Here is an 18,796-nt window from a genome sequence, read left to right as displayed (position 1 = left end):
GACTCAGACTGTTGGCCTTGGCATAACTGTCCATCTTCTCCCTAGCCCTTTTCTTTCTATAACTTTATTTTATTTATTTTTATATGTAGTGCTGAGGATCAAACCCAGTGCCTCCTCTGTGTTAGGCAACTGCCCTACCACTGAGCCCAAATCCCAGCCCTTCTCAGTCCTTTTCATAAAAGTAAACTCAGAAGTTTTTTTCCTGTTCTCCCCTCAGTTAGGAGTAGACAAAAATAAGAGTTCTCATTGGATTTATTCTATTTCAAAAATGGTTATTCAGAAAAACGTCTTCTATCTTCTACTCAAACACTAAAATTCTTCAGTTATTTCAAAAGCAAACGAAGCCAGGTGCAATGGTGGGTACCTATAATCTCAGAGACTTGGGAAGCTAAAGTAGGAGGATCACAAGTTCAAGTTCAGCCTCAGCTACTTAGCAAGACCCTGTCTCAAAAATGTAAAAAAAGGACTAGGGATGTAGCTCACGGTAAAGTGCCTCTGGATTCAATTCTCAGTTCAAAAAGAAAAAAAAGTAAATGAATTTAGCAGATAGTTTATTTCAAAATTTCTCCCCAATTTAGTAGGCGAACTAAATTTCTCCCCAATTTAGTAGGTGAACATACGTATTATAACTACTGCCTTGGAGATCTGGGTCTAGGTGATTTGGATTTTCTGTTTCACATCACCTGCATCACAGATTAAAACACAACAGTTCATCTCCATTTTCACCCTAATAAGCCTATTTTCATTGATCACACACACAAAAATGCTAAAGTGATGAATGAATGTGGAAAAATAAAGAACATTACAAGAGAAATAAGAAAAGTCTGATTCAGAGCTGATGAGACACTGTAAAGCATATGTGAAACTCAGCTCCAAGAGGAGACACTGTGCTACTGACACTGAGCCAGGCTAAGATGCCACCAGTGGAAAATTCTGAATTCATCAGAAAACAGAAAAACGGAAAGACAAATTTGAAATACAATGCAAACTCCAAAGTGAAATGTGACAAAATCTGAACATGGGGAACTTGCTATGAGGAAAGAGGAGAAAGGAAGGCCATTGGAGAAAAGCATCTGAATTGGCCAATTCCTCCATTTTGGGTAGAGAACAGTCTTGATGGTAAGAGGGGACATGCTAATACAAGAGGAAGCAGAAATCTGTTTCTTAAATCTTAATCTGAACTGCAATAGGCAATGGGTAGTCATGACTAAACATCAGGGGTGGAATGATGGCTGTCTAAAATTTATACACAAACAGGCGTCAGACACTGATCTGGGCTTTACTTCCCCAAAGAAAATAAAGAACAAGTATATTTCCGACCAAGAAGAAGTGCATTTTCCTGAACTGATGCATTTTGCACTCTTGGGTCTGAAATGATTGTTTTGGAAGCTTTTTGTGTTTTTCTTTGAAACAACATTATGCAGGATTTGTTTTTTGGGTTTTCTTTTCTTTTTCTTTTTTTAAAAATTTTATTTGTCAGGGTTTGTTATTGTAAATGGTACCATCTAGTAAACAGAAGCCTAATTGTATTTTCCTCGTGGCCACTGTAGAAACTGGGTAATAAAAAAAAAAAATATTTGATTGGCTGATAGTCAATATTAATTAATATCAAATATGAGAAAATATAGCAAATGTTATGGTAACTGTCTTGCTCTACCCGTTCATGGACCATATATAAAAAAAGAGCTCTTGATATTTAACCCACGAGTCCTCCCCCACCTAAAACTACACTATGGATCACTGGAACAACTTTTAAGTCATTTTCAATACCTCAGGGTTATTCAAGTCTTTCCCCATTGATTATCAAATATATATATATTTTTTACAATAAGCAATACTGAGATGCACATCAAGTGCTCTCATTAGAAGAAAAATATATTTTTCCTTTTAAGTGATAACAGCGTAATAGGCAAAGTGGCAGTTATTTATGTTTTTAATTACTGTTTTCCCTAGCCCAGAAGACTACCTTGTAGACTACCTTTTCAGACTACTCTAAAGATGGAAAAAAAAATCTTCCCCACACAAAGGAATTGTTTGTTTTAAATTACTACAGCAATAAATCTCTGTTAACAGAGCAACAGAAAAAATACGACATGGAAAGGAAACTTTCTTCTGGCCTGTCCTTCCATGGTCTGTCTGAGTCCACCCACAGCAGATGGAAGTTACGAATCCCTGCCCGGATTGCCTATGGACTACAAAAAGAGTTGGTAAGTGATTATGATTTTCTCCCCTTGCTGGCATCTCTTCATCCAACTCCTGTTTGGACTCACCGTGTGTTGGTTTCACGGCTCTCTGTACCCTCCTCTTTAGACACCACAGTGTCGGTTTTATACCTGCTGACCATGTGCTTCTTCCACAGCCAACCTCAGGCAGCTCTTCAAAGCCACAGTCAGGACTTCCTGAAGCCCCTGGGTCTACACCCCTTTCCATGACATCACCCTGCCTTACGTTTGACTCTGAAACTCTACTCTTGCAGTCTTATTTGAAGGGACCACGTAAACAGACAAATTGTCTTTTTATCCCCTCTGTTAACATAAGTGATCCACATAGACACTCTTGCTTCCTTTCCTTTCACTCTATACTCTAACTATATTCAGTAGAGGCACATTTCACAAATTAATGAACACCCCTACATCTTCCAGGAAGCAGCTGTGTTCATGTAATAGCAGGGGCTGCTTTTCACAGACACATAAGGGCTCTTTAGTAGAGGTGAATCCTTAAAGATTAGTACTCCACAACTGAATATAGAATTCTAGCCGCTCCTTAAAAAAAAAAAAAAAAAAAAAAAAAAAAAAAAAAAAATCATCCTCAAGATTTAAACCTACTGACACCACTGAGGACATCCAGTTATTTCAACCCTCAAAGCAGTAGCCAACTTTCCCTCCCCAGGTTACTGCCCATCTCAGGGCATTTTCACAGTACTACTAGAGTGGCAGATCACAGATGCAGAACACCCTGATGTCAGAAAAGCACTGGATAGTCACTTAAAAACCTATCTGAGGCCATGCACAGTGGTGCATGCCTGTAATCTCAGCTGCTCCGGAGGCTGAGGCAGGCAGATCACAAGTTTTAAGTCAGCCTCAGCAACTCAGTGAGGGCCTGAGCAATTTAGCAAGACCCTGTCTCAAAATAAAAACTAAAAAGGGCTGAGGGCGTGGCTTAGTGCTTAAGCAACCCTGGGTTCAATCCCAGTACCCCCAATCCCCTGCAAAAAAAAAAAAAAAAAAAATACCTATCTGAGCAAGGTTGGAAATTCTGGGCCAAGTGATGATTCAGTTTGGTGGACTTAGAATTGACTAAATGGCCACAGCCAAGGCACCAAAATCACAGAAAAGAAACACTGACCTGAGGTAGGTCCTTGATTCAGGGTTTTGCACATTTCTCCTCAAATAATGTTTTTACCACTATGTCCTTAAAGAGTTCACAAATATATTAATTGGAAGAAAGAATAGAGATTTCAGAAAATTTCAATTGGCTAGAATGACAGCTACAGCTGATCCAAACAGACACATACAGTATCAAATAAAACAAACAAACAAACAACAACAACAACAAAATAAAACAAGAGATAAAATCCTGCTTTTAATTGTAAAAAAAACAACAACACATGTGTATGTAAGTGGGTGCATGTGCACATTAGGACAGTATCATCACCTGCCTTGTGCTCTCCAAGCTGCTCAGCTAGGACAACTCACCCTGCTTACAAGCTCTACCAGTGACCCCTCCCCAGACTCTATGCCATGGATAAGACTCAAGGCCGTGGATGTTTAGAAGCACATCATCCATTTTATGACTCTCATTTTGACTAGAGCTTCCTTTTACTCCCTGGGCTCAAGCAACTGTCTTGGGCTCCAGTTCACTGCATTAGTTGACTCTGTAGCTGGTTCTGCTGGACTCAATTCTTTGCATTAGCTTTCTGCCTGGAGTCCCTATATACATACACTTACCACAGCTGGCCCAGGACTTGCTCAGCCAGACTATTCTGATGTCAAATAACTGTCCATCTAAAAGGCCACCTAGAGAAGAGATTCCCCGGCATTATACCTGCTCTGACCATCCAAACTGCCTCCTGTGCACTGCTACTTCTGGGACTACCTCCAGGAGCCTGATCCAGCTCATAAGCTATTCTTCTCTGCACCCTGTCTGGGCTCCATTCTGAATCCCAAATTGTGGCAAGAGGAAAGAGAATGTATTTAAAGCAATTCCTATTTAAGAAGTCCTAAGGATTTCCATCAAACACAAGCTCCGTGCAGGCTGAAGATGTGACAGGGTGACTAAGTTAAGGTTTAACCTCAATGTGCGCTGGTACAGCACATACTGATTCAGAGAACATGCACATCTCATGAGACCTAATAACGACCCCTCTCTCTGCTCTTGTCAAACCATCACTGAAGTGTTGTGTTCATGTCCCAGTGCCATAATTTCAAAGAGGAACGTATCAAGAAGGAAATGCCCAGAAATGACAGCATGCCCGACACTAGCTGAGGTAAGGAAGCTGTAAGAAGCAGGGCTGTTGGGCTAGGAAAGGAGAATTTTCAAGGTGGGGTTTTCAGGTACTGAAAGGCTCCCAAAAGAACGATGACCTAGAGGCTTGTTCAAGAGACAGCTTAAGGGTCTGTGGGAACACAGAGAAGAGACAGCTAAACAGGAGTGCGTGTCTTATCTCTGCTCCTGACTGGGCTGACCCTGCATCTCCAGACTCAGTTTCACCCTCAGACTGAGAGGGTATGAGTTCAAAGGTCCCTCCCAGCTCTATGGGCCCATGATTCCTTTTCTTTACATTAGTCTCAATAGAAGAAAGAAGACCAGCATGGCCTTCACCTATTCTGAGGCCTGGGAGAAAAGGTCAGTTTTTAGATCATCCAGGAGCCCACTTCCAAGAAAACTAAATTGACAGAAGCAATGTGTGGAACAAGTAGTCACAAACTCTATGCTTCAGCAAATGGAAAAGATAGAAATTCTCAAGTGGAAGGCAAGGTAGAAAGAAGAGGGCCCCTCCAATGACATTCACTTCCGAATCCCTGCAACCTGTAGATAATAAATGAATGTGGCAAGACGTAATAAAACTCTGGATCTTGAGAGAAGAGTTTACTCTGGATTATCTAGCAGACCCCAAAACCATCACAGATGTCGCTATGACGGGGAAGCAGGAGGAGATGTGACAGAGACACATGGGGTGAGGACAACGGGAAGGCAGAAGCAGAGACTGGAGCAATGTGGCTACAGTGGAGGAATGGAGGAATGGATTACGCTAAAGCCTCAGAGGTGGCGCAGCCCTGCTGACACCTTGATATTGGACTTTGCTCTTAAAACTGCAAAGGAAGAAACCTTAGTTGTTTTAAGCCACAAAGCTTGTGGTAATTTGTAACAGCAGCCACAGCAAACTTAAAAGGAGGTTTTCTGCTTAAATAAAATTTTGTTGTGGTCGAAAAGTGGGCAACAGTAACCTTCTTTGAGGGAAAAAGCTTGAATTTTTGTGTTTTTTTAATGCCACACCAATCTCAGAACAAGTACAACTTTGCTTTCAAAAGTTTTTAGGGGCATGTTTTAAGCCATTCTCCATATATTCGATTAATAATCTTTCTTTCACATGTGATTTCAGCAGACAATAAGTCTATGCAAAGCAGATGACCCAATGATGCCACCCTCTACCCAGCAGGCCTGGCTGCAGAAACAAATCACCCACTAACTCCCAGCTACAGAAGAAAGCTCCCTTGTAAAGCAAATGATACAATGTAGGTGAGGCTTGTCTCGATTCTCTGCTGTAACAAGGCCAGTGTCTCTCCCCACTCACTCCTGGCAAGACCCAGCTCTTGTCTCCTGGGATGGTGAATGCTACCAAGATAAAGAATGTAACAAAATGATCCCCAAGCCTGGGAACAGCAGCAGAAAGAGAATGAGTGTCCCATAGGCTTCCACCACTCCTGTTTCCTAAAGAATATCATCCTTGGAAAACCCTCTCACACCATCAGTGGGGAACATCTCTCAGGGCCAGGTCAGGTTCAAAGAGATGATTCTGGACTGGGTTTCTAACTGCTTCTTGAAAAATAACATGATTACTACTTTTAAAGACACAAATAAGGGAGAAAGTCCTTTTAAATTCAATGAAGAAAAAAATAAAAAATGTGTATAAAAAGACCAGCTAAATTACAGGAGGCTAATAATGATTTATTGGTCTTCTGCTCTGCTGAGCATCAATGCAGGACAACATCCACTATGGAGTGGCAAGGGAAGAATGTGCCAAGTCTGAGTAGTACTTTGGGATCTGGCCACTTCCTAGAGTCAGTCCTTGGGCAAATCAATTTACTTCTGTCTGGCTTCATCCTCCTCAGTGCAAAATGGTGCAAATGCCTAAGACAACATGACCACTGGTGTTCGTTAACATTTGAGGAATGAATGAATGAACTATTCTGTATCTAGGTCTGAACAATCCACACCAAAATTTTCAGCTCTTTCCTTGAATCACAAGGGTAACATTTTTTATCAGTAGCTCTTCCAGCTGTCATTAATATCTGCCTGAATTCATAATGTCTAGAAAGAGGAATCTTTTATTATTTGGGAAAATTTGAATTGGCAGAGGGCATGTTTTTTCTTCTTAGACAGTAGCACTTTTACAATCCAGAGATTTATGTAAAAGAAAAGTTGGTCAGTTATTATGGGTGATGCATAACAACTATTTTTGGTCCATGACTAAAAATGTTTGTCTTTTGAGTCTAAAACAGAACTCTAAGCATGCTCCTTCCTCCTAAGCTCACTCTCCCTCTTTCCCCAATCCAAAGCCATTCCCTTTTCCTGAACCCAGTGGCTGGGAAAGTGGGCAGTATAAAAAGTGACCCTTACTCAGTGATATATTGAGGATGGGTCCTTCCATTGCCCAATCACCATCCTATTGGTCAGTCTGGATGTGAGGCTGGGATAGGGGGCGTGGAAAATGTATGTGAACCTGGTCTCTTATGGTCCCTGAGCACATACATCAGGAAATCTACAAAACAACCCCCACCTGCTCTCAGGAGCTGCCCTCTCTAGTCGCCACTCATCAGGAGGTACCACAAGTACCCAGTGTCCCTTGCTCCCCATCAGGAGAAGACTAGATAACAAAGGTGGCAGTAGGCTGTGTTTAGGCTGTTCTTCCTTCCATATCATTCCTCTCTCTCTCACACCTCCCTAAAGCAAACAGCACACACTGGCAGGTGGTGCACCCCAAAACCACTCTCCTCCCCCATTCACCCTGGAGACAAATCCTCATGCTAACTTACAGGCAGTATTTTGAAGCTTTTGGACAACCCATAGAAACACTATTAACCTCCTGGCCCCAGGGAATCCTATTTCTCCCACTAAAGGAAAAACTTATATATAGAATTAATTTTCCACCTCTTGCCCAACAGTGTCGGAATCATATATGTGTGGCTTTAAAGCTTAATTCACTTATAGGCTCAAATTTCAAACCCTTAACTGTTTAGAACTAGTTCCTCTCCCCATAAGACTATTAACCCAACTATTAAGAATCTAGGCTATTTTTATCCTTTCTCTTAGGACTTCAAACCAAACCACTGCTGAAAAATGGAGCAGCCTCCACATATGTTTTATGTGTCCAGATAAACACATTTTGAAGGATTCACTCAGAGGAAAATGAAACATTTCTAAAACAGAAGGTAATTTTTTCTGTTTGCTTTTCTTTCTGAATGACAGGTTTTGTTTTGGAAGACCTCTATGTCTATCAACTAGGCAGTAGTATTTGTGGCCATATTTGTGGCCTGGATGCAGCTGTCTAAACCCTGCAAACAGTTGGAATGGCGATACAGAAATTCTTGGTTGCACAGAAACTGCAGAAATGACAGGGGACTTTCTCATGGCAGCCACTGAAATACTTTTAATCACACTAAACAAAGGCCATTCTGGATGCATGAAAATCAAACCTCTCTCCTCAGCCTTTTGAGAGTAGCTATGTTATGAACTAGATGTCTTTTTAATCAAACCCATTTAAATCATGATGACTCAATTTCATCAGCTTTTTATACAGAAAAGCACATTTTTGTTCTTCTGACATAATTCGATGATGTATCCTTCAAAATTCAAAAGAATATGGATCTTGCTTTTAGAAGATATACTTTGTACTTTCTATGCAGTGATTTATGGAAACCATACTCAGGACTCAAAAATTCTGGAAGATGCAACACACACACACACACACACACACACACACACACACACAACTAATATTTCCTTTGTGCCCTTAAGGTTTCTCCCTCCTTTATCTCTGAACTCTTTGCTAGCCCAGATTTCTTCATTCTTAAGAATTATCTATTCATTTGCTTGAAACATTGCACTTTTGGAGAGAAAGCTGAGGAGTGACTATCTTATCTCCATATAATGATATTAACAAGCATGTTTTTTTTTTTTTTTCACAGATAACCCCTAAATGGAGAAAGGAAACCATGATTTCCGGGGTGTACAATGAGATTTTTTACTTTGCCACATACCAAGGTGGATTTCAGTGGTTCTCATCACCCCTTAATTTGGTCACATGTCATTCATTCATGCCTGTGGTCAACATTTTTAGAGGGTCTGCTAGGCTTAGCACAAATAAAGATTCTGACCTGACAAAGCTTAAGTTCAACAGGGAACAGAGCTATGAGGCAGATATTGTACGAATAACTACACAACTCCAACGACGACAACTTTGAAGAAGCACATAGTAATAGGACGACCACGTTCAGGCTAAGGGGCTGGGGAAATGTCAAGGAAGAGCTCTCTAGACAGGGAAACTCTTTCTCATTACTTACTGGTAAAACTTTTTAGAAGAGGGCACACAAATACATTGTTTCAAACATTATATCAATTCCAAGGGAAGGTGGAGTATGGGAAAGACATCTGGTTAGAACCCTGCTTCAACTGCAAAGCCTCCAGCAACTCATAGTGAGGGACAAGGTTATAATGGGTAAGTGTAACATATACCAAGTACTTAGTTCCATAAACTCATAGTAGTGAGGGACAAGGTTATAATGGGTAAGTGTAACATATACCAAGTACTTAGTTCCATAAACTATAGATATTGAGTAATTTAGAACTGATGCTGATTTATATTTGAGCTTCGATATGTCAAAATAAAGCTCATTTTCATAGAGTTCTGTCATTACAAAAATGTTCACAATAAGAGGAAACACAAAAATCCATTTAAAAAACAAACACAATGATGTTAGTGATTTTTCTCAATTGGGCTGGCCACCAGGTATCATTTATTATATAACAGAAGCACTCCTATATGAGATTCAAATTGGCAGATACATAAACAGAGACCAAAAAAAAAAATTGGTACATTGTAAAAAAGAGTTGGTACATTGTGCTCAATAGCCTTTTATCAGCATTAGATAAAGATTCTGAATTAGAGCTTTTGAAACAGAGAACGCCCCTAAAATGGTTGGTTAAGTGTTTTTCAGGTCATTAACTGCTTGACTGAGAGGGAGCAGGCAGACCCATTAGAGGCAGCTCAAGTTCACTTTTCTTCCCAAGAAACATTTCCCACCCTTTGTCTAGATTCCCTTATTCTGAGTTCCCTCAGTACTTAGAAATATCCACAGGACAGGGTAAGTTGCACTCGTTCCCTCCTTTGCTGGACACTCATTGCTGCCAGTGTGGCACCAGGAGGTACAGCTGGCGAGACTGCGCCTTCCTGGAGCTCCCACTCCATGGCTGGCTCCATGGCACCATGGCTCTCTTCAAAGTGGCGGCCATTGGCCCTTTTCCCATTTTAGTAGAAGACTCAAGTCAGTAAACAAAAAAATATGTGCATGGTTTGTGCTTCCAAGTTAAAAAGTGAATATTTTTACTTGGACCTGAAAAAGGAACCACTTCCCTGATGAGAAAAATAAGGCTCAGACCTTATTTGCCTAAGGTCTTACAGCAAGTTCACAGTAGAAGTGAAGCAAGGGTTTAACTCCTTCCAATCAGGCCCTCACCCCATTTACTGAGTCCTACTGTTTTCCAGAGTAACCTTCCTGTGGGTGTAGGATTCATTCTGGCTGAGCTGGACAGGGCAGGGCAAGCTGGGCAGCCTTAGTAGCACCAGCTGTTTCCTGGACTGTCACTTCCAGGTGCCCCACCCTGCTGTGGGCTTGGGTTATCCCAGGAAGGTCACAGTGCTGACCTCCCATGGGGGAGAGCCTTTGCAACCCCTGACCTCCATGGGCAAAATCTAATTGTACAGTGATTCTGAAAAGGCTTCCTCTGTCTTGTCACGACAAGAGTCTTTCTATTTCCCCAAGTTCCCTCTGGATTGTTTGAGCCGAAAAGTCCATGACTCAAAGTAGAGGATAGGCCACTCTGCAGATGCTAGGAGCCTGCAGGCAGCCAAAGGTCAGGGGTTGCTCATGATTATTCTAGAACAATATACTTCCTCAACTTAAAGCTACATTGGCTGCATTCAGAATAGCTGTAGTTCAGGGAGAAGAATATCTCTTGCATTCAAATTCAAAATGAGAAATAACCCCAAATCACTGATGATAAGTGGCAGCCCCTGAGGGTCAGGGAAGAGAGGAATGTAACTTAGAAAGCTGAAAATGATACCCCAGGCCATGTAGCTGGACAGAAAAGGACTCCCCAAGTGGCCATGAGACCTCTGTCAGGTCAGTCTTTCTGGGGAATCTGAGGAGCCTAGGAGATGAGAGAAGGGCAGGCAGAGATGAGTACACAGTTCATTTACTCATGTTCTCATGAGCTTTCTGAACAACCCCGCCCTCGGCCTGAACTTCCAGAGCCCCTTCTGCGTAGCTCTATCTGATGGCACCATAATTACAAAGTAATTGTCTGTCACATTCATTTTTGCCTCAACAGAATCCACTATGGTGTTTAACGCTCAGCAGGCACCAAAAACTGTTAAGCGAATGAATGATCTGTTACACAGTGGTCACAATTTAAAGATATAAATAGGGTAGAGGTAAGCAGTAGCTATCTGAGAGTGCAGGAAAAAATGGCCATAATTGGATGAAAGGGAGGTCCTTTAACCACTCTGAAGAGAAAGTACCCCCATCCCTCATCAGTCCCAGGGGTCATCAGCCATAGGATAGCTGTTCCTTTCTATTTTGGGGATGGAGAGATCTAAGTTATAGATAAATATGTTTCCAAAATTAAATAAAGATCTTCTTCCTATTTCATATAACAATTCCATCCTCAACTCAACTTCTCAGAAACTTAGGGCCTCAACCTCAACCCCAAGATGAGAGTGAACTTTGTCCTGGGTTGTCACAGGAGATCCTCTCTAACTCACAAAGTATATGTCTTTCGTGTGAAATGTATCAACTTACTTTTTCCACGTCTAGAGCAGCATCCTGCTTCTTTAAAACACTGTAGAAGGAGAAAAAAAAAAAAACAAATAGTGAGACATCAAAAGAGAACCAAGCATTCTGCTCCAGTAAACCACCCACAAAGCACCACCAGAGAATTTCCATTTACCCACAAATTTTTTCTCATTCACACAATTGTTGCTAAGTCACAGTTGCCACAAACACCTGCTTGAAACTGCAAAGACCTGGCCCTATACTACCAAAGGAAGACAGCATGAGATTTTAACTTTCTGGAGCAGGGAATACAAGGAAGAAATTCTCGAGTGTGTACACACACATGCCCATGTGCCTTCTTCAGGGTCTCCATGAGTTATCTATGTTGGGCACTTTAAAAACAAGTCTTCCAAGGTCTTACTCGACTTACTCTTGACTTAAATCTCTCTCTAGGGGCCCATATATGCCCCACTTCCTGTCTTACTGTGGGTGAACCTTACTGTCAAACCAGCCTTCTTGAGACGGTCTCTGTTTTCCATCAGCTGGGGTTCCTTTCTGCCGGAGGTTTGCCAATCCACCAGATTGAACCAATTTATCCATGGAACTCTAGCCCCAGATTACTTAGAACCTTATGACAGTCTCCTGGCAAGGCTGAGCTGATTCTGAGGATACCCATGTCCACCTCACGTCATCTTTAAAGTGCCAGGGGCAGGATGTCAGATTTCCAGTTTGTTCATACACTTTGCCTCAATCTGCCGATATTATGATACATCATTTATCATTTGAAATTTTAGCTGTTTGAATAAAGCCTCAGTATCTAAGGGAAATAATATAAATGGTTGAATGGAGTTATGTTGACAACAATATATGAAGGCAAAGTGTGAAGTAGAACCTGAAATTTTAAAAAAGGCAGAAACAATTTATCCTGTTGTAGTTGAGATGCTTAAGTTCCTTTCAGTATGTTTCTCAGCATTTTTCTTCCTGGTCTATGGTTTTAAACACCCCCATTATAAATTATTATCCCCATCAAAAGCAACCCCCCCACACACACACGAGAATTTTTACACTGTTTGAAAAGACATGTAATTAACAGTAACATCTTTGTTTAGTTTAATCAAAGATGACTCAGAATGAAGGAAAGAAAAAGTGACCATGGGGAAGAGAATTAGAAACTCATATATTGTTCTCTGAAGATGGGTATTCAAATCATGAACTCGCTGCAGACAAGCAAGAAACCACTATGGAGGTCGGAGGGAGAGAATGTGCTAATCAGCATGCCTCGATAGCCGTACCTTAGCAACCCACCTCTTCTGGCTTCTGAGACATGCTCTCCTGCACTAACCAAGGAGACACCACAATATATGACCTTTCATCTGGCTAGCTCACCAGGGTGCTAGACGCTGCTGTGCTGTACAAAACAGAAATTCTCTTTGTCCAGAAATTTAATTTGCCTCCCTATAACCAGAGAAAAGCAATTCAGCACTGAGAACTTTTCACCAAAGGGAACATATTTACAGTGGAAGTTTGACTTCCCTTCTTGAACATTCTTATATAGGTTAGGAGTTGTGATTTATAGGTCACAACAAGAAGTTTTCTGTTTGCAAAGTGAAAGACTCCTTCATCTGCTTCCGGAAAAAACACTTGAAGAATCCTTATCCTTTTCCAGGGTAGAAAAGAAACTTGCATATTGCATATCTTATGCATATCACACAATTGCAGCAACTCAGGATGCCGGAGTCTCAATAGGCTCTGAAGGAATGAGCCTTTGCTCCACAGCACTTCAGCAACCGGTATCAGTAGGAAAACTGGAAGTCCATTCGGAGCTGCTGGCTCACTACCACACACAGTCTTATTCTCCACACATGTATATAGCACCATCCAATTTATTTTTCAGGCACATTAAACAGATGGAGTAAACTAACAAAGACAATGTACGCATCATCCTGTAGCCATAAACCGAAAGAGGGACACCATAGCTTTAACATGAACAACTTTCAAGCAAGACTGCTTGAGATATTTTCAGGCATAAGTTCCATTGTTTCAAGGAGGACAAGAACAGATAAAATGAATTTCCTAAAAGTAAAATTTACATGGCAATCCCATTTGGAATGAATAGTGGCACTGGCTTTTAAAACCACACATACTGCCAGGTACTATGGCGCACACCTGTAATCCCAGCAGCTCAGGAGGATGAGGCAGGAGGATTCTGAGTTCAAAGGAGGATCGTGAATTCAAAGCCAGCCTCAGCAACTTAGGTCCTGAGCAACTTGGCAAGACCTTGTCTCTAAATAAAATATAAGAATGGACTGGGGATGTTACTCAGTGGTTACACAGCACTGGATTCAATCCCCAGCACCAAACAAACAACAATACCAACAACAACAACAAAAACATACCTTTATTAAGTAAAAGGTATTTCTGAAAAATTGAGAATAAGTTTTAGCTATCAAATGTTTAAGTGAAATAGATACTTTTTATTTAAATGACTCCTTTTATTTTTTTTTTTTTTTTTAAAGAGAGAGTGAGAGAGGAGAGAGAGAGAGAGAATTTTTAATATTTATTTTTTAGTTCTCGGCGGACACAACATCTTTGTTGGTATGTGGTGCTGAGGATCGAACCCGGGCCGCACGCATGCCAGGCGAGCGCGCTACCGCTGAGCCACATCTCCAGCCCCTAAATGACTCCTTTTAAAAAATCATTTCTTCAAAAAATTGACCAATTATTCTGATTTATCTATATTCTGAGTCTAAGTTTTATGTTTTATATTTCCAAGCCTGAAGGACAGATAGGCTCCTCCAACTCCCTGTGTGAGCACATGTGTGTAGACAGAGCCACGCATATACAGTTATGCAGACATTATAAACAGTTGCCTTCCTATTCAACTCTGGGCTTTGGGACATTAGACCATTTTTCATGCTTTTCTTTTTCCTGCTAAGCATTTTTCGTGCTTTTATTTTTCCTGCTAATGTTTTATTTGGCAAACAATGAACATAACCCAGATACTATAGTGAAAAGGCTGATCATAAATGCTACAAATGTTTGATCAACTGTAGGAATTGAAGTCAAAGGATAAGACCCTGACCAAAAGTGAATTAATCCCAACTATTTAGATCAGATCAACCTCCCACTTTGGAGGAAGATATAAGTTCCCTAAAAATAAAAACCGAGAAGTCCTCAACTTTGAATTCTCTTCTGACATAGTTATTCTTCCAGCCTCCCTGCTCTCCTAAATGCCCATAGCAGATCGCCCCACAGACCTTACAAAAGGATGGCACAGGCAGAGAGAGCAACCAGATGGTCAAAGGAGCACTGGTCACGTGAATGACAGTGAATGACAACCGACTTGGTAGTACTACAGGACAGAGGGGTGGCTAAGTGCATGGCAGTAGGCTGCAGGGGGAAAGGTAGGAAACTGAGACAGAGGTCAGATTGTGACAGATGTTGTAGGCCAGCTGAGAAGTTGCCAGAGGTAGGAGCAAACTTTTGCATGGTACCTCTGTAATTTGAATTTGTGTCTATTGCAATGAGGAGCAGGAAAAGAGACGCAGCCTCCAGCATATGCCTGGCACGGGCTAAGTGCTGTCATTCCAATCTCGCCAACCCTGCTGGGTAAGAATAATTTTCTCCTTATCAGCCTTCAGTGCCCAGCTCACAATCATCTTTCCACTGTTTTCCTTGCCCACACTTGTGTACAGAATTAGCTTTCCCCTCTGCTGTGTTCTTCCTATACTTTATGTGGGGCCTGTTTCATTGCCTCCCTGTTAGAACTGCTAGCTCGCCAGGGGCCAGGATGGCCCTAACCACTGTGCCCACAACATGCAGGAGCTGGTGAGGAAGGGGTGACAAGTGAAGTGAGTGAAGGGGTGACAAGGGGCAGTGACAGAGTGGCTAATGAGTCTATATTAAATCAAACGGAGCCCATTCCTTCCTGCACTACGAGATGGTGTTGCTTGTATTGGATGGGTGGAGACCAAGCGTATAAATGCAGAGCCTGACCACATCTCACACACAACATGCCCTTAACCAGAGGATGACCTTCTTCTTCAAATTCCATCTTGGGCCTTTAGCTTCAAAATAAATGACAGAGATCAAATCTGGAATTTTTACTTTAATATTAACCAGCAATTCTTGTTATTTAAAAAATGTGATTGAGAAACTGAAATTCAATACATCATGGTCATAATCACATCTCATACATGAATTCAAGATTTAAATCATTGTTCAGGGTTTTGCTTGATTATTGAAAAAATATGGGAGATGGAAAAAAATGAGATATGCCTTCCTCTTGCCATAGTATATTCTCTGTTCCAAATTCAACCTCTTCTACTACTTACAAAAGATTTAAAATATTCATTGACCTGCCAAAAAACATCTGCATGTTACTGGACACATCTTCGGTCTTCACATAGTTACATCTGAATGGTTTCTTTCTGCTCCAGGGATCACAGCTCTATTCAATCACAACTAAAGTGGGAACCTCAGAACTGTACGTGGTGTGATGTCAGTGGCGAATGAAGATAAAATAGCCATTTGATAGCGATTTCCTTATCAAGCCTGTCAACAGGGACAAGTGTTCCCTCGGTTATTCTTAGGATCCAAAGCACAAAAAAGACCAGGCAGGGCCAGACGCTGCTATAATCCCAAAGAAAGCTGAGACACATACAGAGCATACACAGAAGTTCCTCAATGCTCTCTGGTAAAGGGGAGGCCCCTGGCTCTCTGCCTGAAGCCCAGGAACAGGCCCACTTTCACAGTGGGCTCTCCCAGGCCAGTGCAGCTGCAGACAGGCATGCAGTGTGTGGGACCATCCACGTTCAAGGTCACCACAATTGCCTGTGCACCCCACAGCTGGATCAAGCCCCAGAGACAGGGCCCAGCTCAGACAAGGCTCTTTGTTGTGGGACATTTCTCGTTGCCCTGTTTCCCCAGGAAAAAGGCATTTTCCTTTAGCCATTCATCCTGGCCTCAGACTATCTCGCTCTCCAGAGTCCTCCTGCACACAGAAAACTAACGATGTTAGAGATGGTGGCAACTGCAACCTCTTCTCCTGTCTTGCCCCCCAGGTGAAGCAGTAAGTGCATGTTTCAAACAGCAAGGAAAGCAGGGCAGCGACAAGGCCAGCGCAAGATGATGCCACCCCAGGGGCGTCTTGAGCACACTTCCATTCAGGGGAGAGTCTAGTCTGGTAAAAGACAGCAAAGGTGTAGGGGGATACCCTTGTGTGTCCCACACAGGCAGGGCAGCACAGGGCTCAGTCAATGCTGTATGTGCTCTCATTCTTAATGACATAAATATTCACTTTGCCTCCTAAACAGGTAATATTTGCTGATTGAAAACTTACAAGATATGAAACCTAGGTTATGCCAGAGCTTCTCCTTTTTAGCCAGTGTTTCTCTGCACATGTAAAAGTTACATTTATGGCCAGCATCTTTGTCTAGCACAACGTGACGAAAAGCGCACACAGCTTCTGACGGAGGCAACCAGTGCTGTTCACTGCCTCGCCTATTTTAGTTAGGAAGGGACAAAATGTAGAATCTACCACCTAAGGATGCCCCTCACCACTGACCTCTAAAGTACTCTCGGGTCCACAGTCAGGGAAGAAGCAGTCGGCTGGGAAACCAAGTTCAATCCCCAGCTTTGCTACTTATGAGTTCTGTGACTGGGTGGCAAGGGATGCAGCAAGGGTCACATGTCAAAAAAAAAAAAAAAAAAAAAAAAACCAGGGGTCAGGGAGGTAATGCTAGCAAAAGCAAAGCAGGGGAGCGGAGGCAGGATGGCTGAAGAGCCCAGCCCGCTTCTAAGAGGACAGTCACATGCTGCCTGAGCAGACTGCTGTCACTACAGAAGGCACATTCAATTTTGCCAAACCTGCCATTTTTTTTTCAAGAGAAGCTGGAAACCCCAGTTTTTATATAAAAAAAATGTCCTATTTAAAACTGTGTGTTTACATTTTTAAAATGTGCCATGCAAATCATAATGCCTATGCCTTTTCTGTTAAAGAAACTGATTGCTATCTGCTCAACTCCTGGGGGGTCATTTAGGAACACCAAAGTTTTTATTGTCATAAAAACAAGATAATGCAAATACATTCCAATTCACAAAGAGGGGTGACAAGTTCCTTTTGTTTATTTTTTTAAACCAGGGTTGACGCCTACAAGGTTTGGTACTTTGTAGAAATATTGAAAAGTATACTTGAGCACATTAGTGTCTTTTAAAAAAAGAAGAAGAAGAAGAGGTAAACTGTAGTAGACTTAGAGAATGGGGATGTGACAACTGGTGATCCCAGATCAAACAGTGGAGTGAAAGGCTGCTTGGAATGGCTTCAATTGCTATCAAATGCCATGTGGAGACAGGTAATGTAATAATCCTCTCAAAAAGCGCTGTGGTAAAAGGCAGTAGAGAAGTAGGGTACTAGCCAGAGGAGAGTGGGTGGGGGTGAAGAGAGTATATCATTAAGAGAGATAAAATGACACGTGCATTCATTACATGATTATCACATTAAAGCAAACAGATAAAAAAAAAAAAAACCCAGGTGCCACCTAAAAAAATTGTGTCAGCAAAATACTAAATAGTGTTGGTGCAGTAAAAATTTTATTAGATGGAATTCAGAAGCTGAGATCCAGTTATTCAGGTTTTTCTAAACAAGAAGTCAGAAAAAGAAAAGGGGTGGAAGAAGACAAAAAAATGAAAAATCTTTACTACAACACACACTGCCCCACATTTTACACTGTGCCATTTCTGTATTTGTCCTTTTTAGCCTACTTCTCTCACAGTCTCTCTTTGCTGAAATACATTAGTTGCCATGGAAACGATGTCATAGTGTGTAAAACCATTTACTGTCCTTGGAAAGGCATTCATGATAAAACTGAGCAGTAGCATGTTTTGAAAAGAGAAGCAACAGAAAGCCGTTATGCCAGAACCCGGGGTCTCAAAATCGTGACTTCAAAGTAATCCTTTACCACCACCACCCTGTGTCCCTGAGAGCTTTTGCCTTTCAGTTTTCCCCAATTATCCAGAGGCACACCTAACCTAGTTATGTAGGCCAGATGTGTTTAAAACAAAGTCTCTGATCCGATGCTGATGAAAACAATAGACTCCCTATAATTCATGCTTCCTTCCATGCGGTGGGGAGGGGCTAGGAGACTATAGAATCAGAACGGTTGTGTGCATCACAAGACCTCTGCTAATGGAGAAGACCTGGTCCTGGAATTCATTTTGCTCTCTTAACTTCGTGATCAGAGACAGAAATAATATTTGGGACCTTGAGATTTGGACCTGAATTTCCTTAGTCCTAGGAATTAGCAAGACACACCTTCTCTTCAACTCTAAGTAAGTCGCATTCATTTCATCAAGTAAACAACCTGAGCAACTCTCTCATGAGCCAGAGTGACAGAGAAAACAGTCAGGTAGCTCTCCCTGGAAGCTTATTATTCAGAAGGGGGCAGCTGGCCAAAGGCAAGGGCACAGAGGGCCCCTTGGGCCACAGTGGAGAACCAGACCTGATTTCAACTGCGATAGGAAGA

The 18,796-nt window shown here is 41.7% G+C and overlaps 1 protein-coding gene across 2 annotated transcripts in view; it reads right to left on the bottom strand.

The window, feature by feature from the left end:
• Fyn (FYN proto-oncogene, Src family tyrosine kinase) overlaps window positions 1-18,796 on the bottom strand; it is a 202,953-nt gene that overhangs the window by 166,404 nt on the left and 17,753 nt on the right. For both annotated transcript variants that reach the window (XM_026395068.2, XM_026395069.2), the window contains exon 2: window positions 11,301-11,340. The gene's annotated coding sequence lies outside the window, so the exon portion shown is untranslated. The remainder of the gene's footprint in view (window positions 1-11,300; window positions 11,341-18,796) is intronic.

This window comes from Urocitellus parryii, chromosome 8 (genome assembly GCF_045843805.1).
Source record: "Urocitellus parryii isolate mUroPar1 chromosome 8, mUroPar1.hap1, whole genome shotgun sequence".
NCBI classification, from domain to species: Eukaryota; Metazoa; Chordata; class Mammalia; order Rodentia; family Sciuridae; genus Urocitellus; species Urocitellus parryii.
The sequence above is the reverse complement of the archived record's forward strand: the minus strand, read 5'-3'. Positions and strand labels throughout refer to the sequence as shown.